The sequence below is a fragment of the Lathamus discolor genome, chromosome 6 (genome assembly GCF_037157495.1).
Source record: "Lathamus discolor isolate bLatDis1 chromosome 6, bLatDis1.hap1, whole genome shotgun sequence".
NCBI lineage: Eukaryota > Metazoa > Chordata > Aves > Psittaciformes > Psittacidae > Lathamus > Lathamus discolor.
Window position 1 is genome coordinate 44,695,793 of NC_088889.1, and position 8,764 is coordinate 44,704,556.

The 8,764-nt window shown below is 35.3% G+C and overlaps 1 long non-coding RNA gene across 1 annotated transcript; it reads right to left on the minus strand.

Annotated features, from left to right (window-relative positions):
- Positions 1-3,407: 3,407 nt before the first annotated feature.
- On the minus strand, positions 3,408-4,660 carry LOC136017791 (uncharacterized). The gene is made up of 2 exons (XR_010614089.1): positions 4,590-4,660; positions 3,408-3,914 (listed from the first exon to the last, which is right to left on the minus strand). It is a non-coding gene; the product is annotated as an uncharacterized LOC136017791 (long non-coding RNA).
- Positions 4,661-8,764: the final 4,104 nt, after the last annotated feature.

Consider the following 8,764-nt stretch of genomic DNA (forward strand, 5'->3'; position numbering starts at 1 on the left):
AAAGCGTAAGTCTCCTCTAAGTAAATAAGCAAGACTAACTGGTACAGATTAAATTGTTTCTTTTAGAGACCTACCCCGTGGAAAAAAATAATTTAAATTGCAATTCAAATTACTCTGGCTTCCTTGAGCTGTTTCCTAATGAGTTACTGAAACTACAGTCACAATTCACATCAGGGAAACACCCAGTTTGGCATTAGCATCTACTTTTAACAGACAAGAATACAGCAATATTTTAGAAATTAAAAACGAAGTGCTGCAGCTGGGCCACAGAGAAGGATGCTTGTATACTTGCACAGTTCATACAGAATTCTGTATTCAGTCTCATTTTCATAAGGCCCAAGAAGCAATAGTATTAATAGTATTATCAGGATTATTAAAGTAGTGTCACTTAACCAGATTTTCATGTAGCAATTTCTTCACATCTGTAATAGCTTGTGATTATACTCTAGGTGTAATTATGTGTGTAAAATGTGATAAACAGCTTTTAGCCTCTTGTCCTGTCAGTAACTACTAATTCCCCCCATATCCAGTTTCAGTATGAAGCAGTAGCTGTAAAGGTGATGGGCAGAATGGAGCTGTCCCCAGAGTCCCTAATCAGTAGCTTGAGGACTCTGCTGTAATGCGTGCATAAGGTAACCCAGTGCCTGGAGCTGCTGTTGCAAATTTCTAAGTGCTGTGTCTGGTTTTCCTATGATCTTTTACTCACCAGCTAGTTTATTGGTTCATGGTTAGACAATTGCACTATACAATTAAATGTCCATATATCTCATCCCTAAGTTTGATATTTGGATAAGGAGAATTGATTGTGCAGTATACTTCCCAACATGCTGAAGAAAAGTTTTACTTGATGTATTGCTTTTTGTAGGTATATCCCTTGCCTTGTTTAAATAATGCAAAGAAACAGAAATTCTGTTCAAGAACAATGTAGAGCTTTAATTTCATTATCACCTACTTGCAGATTTGTATTCTGTCATTTTTACACAGTTCAATTTTCACATAAAAGGTAAGTTTTAATAATAGCAACTAATTCATATAGGTCTTTTTAGAAATAAATGTCAAAACACTTTTTAATCACACTATGTAGTGGAGCACTGAAAAGACAAGATGACTTGGTCAGTGTGATACAACAGATATGCCCAGTGCTATCTTATGCAACATGCTTTCCTATGCCAAGCACAAAAGAGAAATACAGCTACTTCTATTTATAGATAAATAAATTTTCTTCAGAAATGTAACTACTGTTTCTCTTTTTCACTTCTCATTCTAAAACAAAGGTCAGTTCTTCCCTTGATGGTCATAGATATAACATAACACATGACAATTGCTTTTTTAAAAAGCAGTACCCAGATTTCAATAATTGATTCCAAGTATAGTCTTATTTTGCTTAGATGCACAAACCACACTTCCAACCTATGTGATCAAGCGCCAATAAAAAATAATTTTCTTCTGGTATCTATCTCAAATCAGCCTCAATATGCAATGCCTACAGAAAAATTCTTTCTCAATAACTGTCTGTGGTCAGAAACCAAAGCAGAGTATAAGCCTTCTTTCACTCGGCCTCCTCTTCAAGCAGTTTCTGCACAGCACTGAACATACTTCTTTAAACCAAAACATTGCATTAAAAATACATGTAATAATACCACGTGTTAATTCTCACCATAGTATATGCAATATGCAATATGCAATAGGCTCAACACACAAAACTAGCTTTCCGTTGTCTTTACAGCAGAAATTCTCTAAGGAAGGCTACAGTGGTTAAAAACTCAGGATATCAATCTTTGAGTCTTTATTTCTAGCTCTAATTGCAATTTATTTATCAGCATCTTTAGTATGCCAGCAAATACTCTGGGGAAAAGTGCAATGAAGCCCTGCAACAACCTGGAGATTTATTTCTAATGCTCTGATACATTTGTTCAAAAGTTTTGTAAGGAACTGTGATGAGTCAGATGTCCTCCACAGGCAGAACTGCACAAAAGTTGAAAACTGTTTAACTGGTTGCTTGCTCACTCCTACTCAGCACGACAGGGGAAGAAAACTCGATGAGAAAGACTGTGATTTGAGATAAAGACAAAGACATCACTTACCAATGACTGGCTTGGGGAAAATTAATTTAATTCATTGCCCATTAACATAGATTCAGGTAGTGAGAAACAAAGACAAATATTAAAATACCTTTCTTCCCCCCTTTCCCATGCTCAGCTTTACTTGCTTACTCTGCGTATGAGCTGTGGAAAATATATAGCAACTCAGTTCAAAGAAAAAATCCTTCTTCTGTAATACTAATAACTCATGTTTATAACATATCTTCCAGTAATTTATTCTCTATCACATGACTTTCATTTTAGGAATACTACAATTTTTCCCCCATTCCAGGATGGTATTTTTCCAGACTTGATCAAACTTTAAGGAGTTTCATAAATCAAACTGAACTTTGAAATTAAAGTGCATAACTATAACTACAGCAAATGCATACTGTTTGCAGCACTGTAAATAGAGTTAATGAAAAGCAGAACTATTAGGCTACAGAGCAGATGGTGTCTGAAATTCTGTATTCATTGTGCTGGTTACCAGCATTTCATGATGTTTTCTCAGATATAGTAATAGCAATATATTAGCAAAATTACAGTTTTGTGATTCACCTTGACATCTACATTATCTAGCATGCTTTCATTTTAAGTCTAGCACTTGGAATCTATGTTACACTGGAATTTCAGGTTTTATGGGATAAAAAGTAGGGTCCTGTTCATATTACTTCAGTGAAAAACTGCAGACTGTGACCCCATAAAAGGTAAATTTAAAAAGGAAAAAAGACAAAACCCCATCTGAAACCCCAAATTTGTAAGCCCATTTAGTAGCTTTAGAAAGCATTAATTGGCAATGCTGGATTCAAGCTTCCACAGTACAGCTGTTGGTTTGCTTTTTTTTTTTTCTTTTGGCTTGTTTGTTTGGGGGAGGAGTTACGACCTTGCCTGAATTAAGATGTGTTACATAGAAAAGAGCACTTCTGAAACTTGAATAGCCATTCAAGACTTTTAAGTGAAATAATGGTGCTGACAGAGCTGAAAACTGTGAAGGGCAAATGCTTGAAAAGAGGATTAAGAGATGTGTCTCTGGAACAGTTATTCTCTGAGGAGGATAAGCAGGTAATGTCAGAGAGAAAAGGGAGATTTTTTCAAAGAAGAGAATAAAAATCCTAGAAGCCGGAAGAAACTGGTTGCTATTGCAAAACAGGGCAAATTATGGTTCATATGTTTTCTCTGAAGTCATTCATGAATTATATTAAAACATATGCTATATCTGTAGTTAAAAAATATCAATAATATCTAATCAGTTTGGTGACTTTTATAACTTGTCTTTTGACAAAAATATCCCTCAAAATGTACATAAGCACAAAGTCAAAGCACTGATTAAATTTTAGATCAAATTTATTAAAGAGTCAGCTAGATTGTCCAACAAGCACTTTCAGCAAGAATAAACTGGAACAGATCCTGGAAAAAACATTCCTGGTAAGGCACTAAAAACATGCTTCTATCTTCATTCTTCCCATCCCGTACCCCAGCACGAATGGTTGTGTGTGTTCATACAGTGAACTGGGTCAGAGAGCTGAGTGGATAAAAATGGGAGGAAGAGAGACGGAGGAATCATTTTCTCTCAGATCAGATCCTGCATCTGGTTCATTACTTTGACACACGAACAATTTTCTGACACAACTGAGCCTTGAGAGCAGGGAGCGCACAGGTAAGGAGTGAGCAGGGCTTCTTTAGGTGGGAGTGGTGACCTGCAACTGCTGAAATGGCTGCTGAGAAGCACCAGATTCAGGCAGTGGTAGCAGCTTGCTCTGCTGGTTTGAGTATTTTCCAAAATAATTGACAGGTTGACTTCTTATTACCAGTATTTATTTTCATCAGGATTATCTAAGCAAGTAAACCAGACAAACAGCCAGTAAGGATCAGAAAGGATAAGCTGCAATAAACTTACTTCTGTCTTATTGTTAGATTTTTCTGCTATATTACATGTTTGGGTTTTTTTTTTTTTTTCTTGCTTGTTAGCCTGAATTGCACAATTTTCATCTATTCAGTGACGCTTTAGGATTGCAGATCTTTTAACCTTCGCAGCTATATGAAGATTACCCAGCCTGGTCAGCTAATGAACCCAGGCATCCTGTTGGTCATGACATTTATTTACCTCTTATACATCAGTTCAGAGTCCAATGATGTGAGTAATGAGCTACAGTGAAATTTATTCAACAGATATGTATCAAATGAAAACTAATGTTTGCTTTCTAGTAGCTCTTAATGGACTGCTGAGCAGGCAAGAATCTTCTGTTAATTTCTTTGACTTGATGTTTCTGGCAGTTGCAGAAGCTAGAAGAATGTATTATGAGGCCAGTTAACACTGTAGCTGCCTCATGCAGGTTGCTATTTCTAACTACGGAGATGTAGATTGTCCTTTCCTTTTCTCTCTTATTTCATGAAAATATTTTCTGTAGGCGACTCTTCTTTATAGCAGTGCCAGCTCCAACAGCAAAATACAATTCCTATCGCCAAATGCACAATCTATAAAATTATTTAACTGAAACCTTCATTTACCTGTTAGTTCAGCATGGCATAAAGCTTCCTTTAGGAAGGGAAATATTTTCTCTTCAGACAGCAATTTCATACTGTTGATCGTCTTCTTTATTGACTAAAACCTTGTATAAAGAAATGAAACCAAGTGTATTTTGATTCTTATGTGCCAGTAACCAATCACAATAAAATATAACCTATTACAGATACCTGTTCAGATTTCCTTTAGCATTAAAGAGACAGAAAGATACTGCTGAACTTTACCGTAACTGGATCTCATCTTTTGCACATTAGAACAGACTTGGTAATCAGCTACCTAGTTCCACACTAAAACTGATTTGAGATCCCTAATGCTGTGTGTGCTGGAAAACAAGGTACAATGCAGAACTTCATAGGCCAGAAAATGGCATATGAAAAATTGGTTCACATCAGAATTCTCCAACTATCATCAAATTTATTTTTTGAAAAGTGGGCAAAATATGCAAAGGAGCATGCCAGGTCTCCTCTGTATTCTTCTGACCTCTACCATGCACAGTATAGGACAGTTTGATTTTGTGGGACCTTAGTGGTCCCAGGTTAGGATGTAATAAAAGAGTAAATGAGGTGTTATCCTAGGCCTCCTATACTGAGACGTTGGTCTGCCCAGGCTAAGCACATTATAGTTCATTCTGTTATATGAAGAACACCGACATTTTCTGTGGGGCTTCCTGCATTTACTACTGGTTCTTAAGAAATCACACAGGACAAACTATGCAACTTCTTATAAAAGCTGTGATTTAAGAGTGTGTTTTAACAGAAATTAAACTATTTTCAAAATACTTCAAAATATAAAACCACCTTCATACTGCTGGAGCCTCCTTCCAACATCTTTCAAGCTTAGGCTAAAAACCAAAGTATCTTCGAACTGAACTAAGCACAAGGCCTGCCCATGTAAAACAACGGTCATGCATATCTTAAGAGGAAAACACGCTCAATAATGCAACATAGTCCCTCAAGAAGAGTGACGTGCTTCTGCCTGTACAGCTTGTTCTCAGATAATGTATGAAGCTGGGAGAATAGTATTGGCTCTTTCTGTCATATTTTCACACTCTTGTGTCTATAATGCCTACAACCAAGCCTGCATGATATGTAGGTCTGTGAGCGAGGGGTATTTTTTGTGTCTTTTGCTGTCCTATCCTAGTAAGATGCGAGTTGGAAAAGCTAATTTGTAGTATGACAAAGCTGTTCCACTGATGAACTAAACCTATAAATTATGTGGAATATTAGAATAATTTTTTGCCTGAACAAATCGAATTTAATCCCACCAGGGGATGGCTTTTTAGGCATTCAATAAAACAACAACAAAAAAATCATTAGAACCTGATTTAGTCTATTGCTGCCTTTCATAAGTGTTAATTGCCATGAGACCTAAGGGTGGAATGGCACTTACACTGAAACTAATATCAAACAGGCAAATAATTTCTTAAAATGATCTTTTTATGAATTATTTGTGTCTGTGTAATAGCCTATATGCTATGGAAGAAATCTTTAGAGAACTAATAGCAAGTATCAGCAATTTACATCTAATTGATTACTAAATTAATACTTAATGATTAGTGAAGTTAGTTCAAAATATATTAATCCCTGTTCATGGAAGGTAATATTGAAGTATGCATAACTGAAAGGATTCTAAATCCACTAATACAGGGAGCTGATATGATATTAGAGAAGAAAATGCAGTTTCTTCAGGAGTCTTTCTGTGGTGCATACTTTATATATTACTGACAAATTTAAAAATATAAACCACCAATTTTAGACAGTAGCCAATGCTTCCAAAAACTGTTTCAGGACTCTCCTTTATACAAAATAGATTGAGTAAATAGGCTTACAAATGAAAATTTACATACACATATATACATTTTCCCCCAGAAGAAAGAGAAACATAAACAAAAATATATGATAAAAAAATTCTCCAGTGCTGGGGAAAAAAAAAAAAAAAGACAAACAAACAAACAAAAATTTGCTGGGAATTTTTTTTCTTTACCTGGAGTTTTTGTTCGGGTGGTTTTGGTTTGTTTTTGGGGTTTGGGCTTGGGGGTTGTTTTTTTTTTTTCACTTCCCAGTTTTTCCTAAGGTGGAAAAACTTCATTTCCTACATGAATAATTTTTAATAGGAATTTTTATCTTTAGCAACTCGAAGAGTAAAAGGCTTCCATTTTACAGCCAAGTCTAGGAATCTTGACATACCATGAAAAAGAATGACATTCCCCCTTTTATTTCTTTTTAAAGATAACACCCAATTTGAGAGATAGGTGTTGAAAAGTGAACATGGTGGTTCAGAAGGTGGCACTGCTCCCCCTGTTGAGTTTAAATGCTAGTGTAGTGTAAGGGGACAGGACACGGCCGTCATTTAATGAAGTTGTATGAATTCCTTCCACATCCATATGCATATGACAAGGAAATTGAAAAATAAAATGTATGTTAATGATTTGCTTATTACTTACTGGCATGAGTCAAGTAATAACACTATTACAATTCCAGTTGTCTCTTATCTGCCTCTCTGTGTCTATAGTATGTTCACATTACAGAAGCACAGACTATAGAATTTCATTATTAATATCTTCTTTTTATTGTTTTTGTCATGGTCAGACATTCATGATATTGCCCCTTATGTTCATTCTGCCCACAAATATACACCAAACACAGTAAAGAGAGTATCTCTTAATTACCTCTTATCTCACCTCTGTAAACTATTTTGCTATTGTTTTATTTAATAAATAAGAGTATTTACAAATTTCAGTAGTTTTCAGAAAGGAAAATCCACTTTATAGCTGTAATGCTTTAACAGAAAAACCATAAAATAACAGATGTCAGTACAGATTGGATTTATTTTTCCAATATGCTTTTAAATGAATGAATGTGAAACTGTTAATACTTGTTGTATCTCAGAAACTTGGTTATATTTACATAATTTTAATGTCTGTTTTTTAATGTTAGAACTGCAGTGACGTATGTAGGAGGTAACTGATGTTTGGCAGTTTCCCAAAAGAGCCTAGCTGCTATGAGCTTGTCATTTAAGATGACAGCCATCTTTTCTATTCATTTTGTGATTTCATAAAGCAGAACTTTTTTCACAATTAAATACTGAATGCAGTATTTATAATCACAGTAGAGCTCAACAGTCAGATAAATGTTTCAACAATGCTATATGGACAAATTAAGAAGGGTATATTTTTCCTGGAAGAAAGGCATTCTAGTTTCCTAAATCACCCCTGTGTTGTTGAAGCTGTACAGAGGCATTTTCTTTCTGTTGCAGATAAAGGTACCTGCTGATTCAATACCTGTAGGCATCTTGAGAATGTGGTAAAATGAGATACACTAATAAACCAACCTGCAGAGGTTATGGTCAGGAAAAATATCATTGTAAAGTGTGATGTTCTATTACTCTGAATCTACACCTTTGCATGCTGTAGAGTCACATACACTTACTTTAATGCCACATAATTTTATTTTTTTTTACTTCTGTGTTATAATATCAATACAGCTATGGAAGAATGATCTGGACTGCAGCTCTCCTTCTACATCATCGAAATTGTCAGCTTAGCTCAGTCTGCAGAGTCCTCATTAGAAAGCGAGTGGAGGGAATGAACAGCTTGCTTTTTTCAGATTCCAGATGGAGTTTGTAAATCTGACAGGTGGGGAAGAGAAATGAGTGGGAAAGAAAGATTTTCATACTTGTGAAATGACAAAAATCTGTCCGGAAAGTCTTGAGAAAATGAATGTTTGACAAACCAGGGTTGTATATTATACCTTTTCTGAGTATAACACCGTTTGAGTGGTTAATACTTGTAACTAACACCCAGATAATGTGCAACTGGAAATGTCTCAGATGAATACCAACTGAGATTCTTGTCCATGAATAAATTACTTTGCATAAAGACTTGCACTATTAGGTGTTTCATTTGAACCTCATTTTCCTGCATTCTCCATGGATGAAATGTTTCTCTGCTGTAGAAATACAAATCTTCAAGATACAGCTTTCTTGCTTGTTTTTAAAATTCAATCAATCATCATCTAATGTGTTTTCAGGCATTAAATAAATGTACAAGGGCCATACGGAATTCACTTTTTACTGTACATAATTCTTTAAGATTTCACATAACTTTTAATATGCTGGGTTCCTTTGTTAGCTTGCAAGCATGAGGCTGTGATTTTTCAGA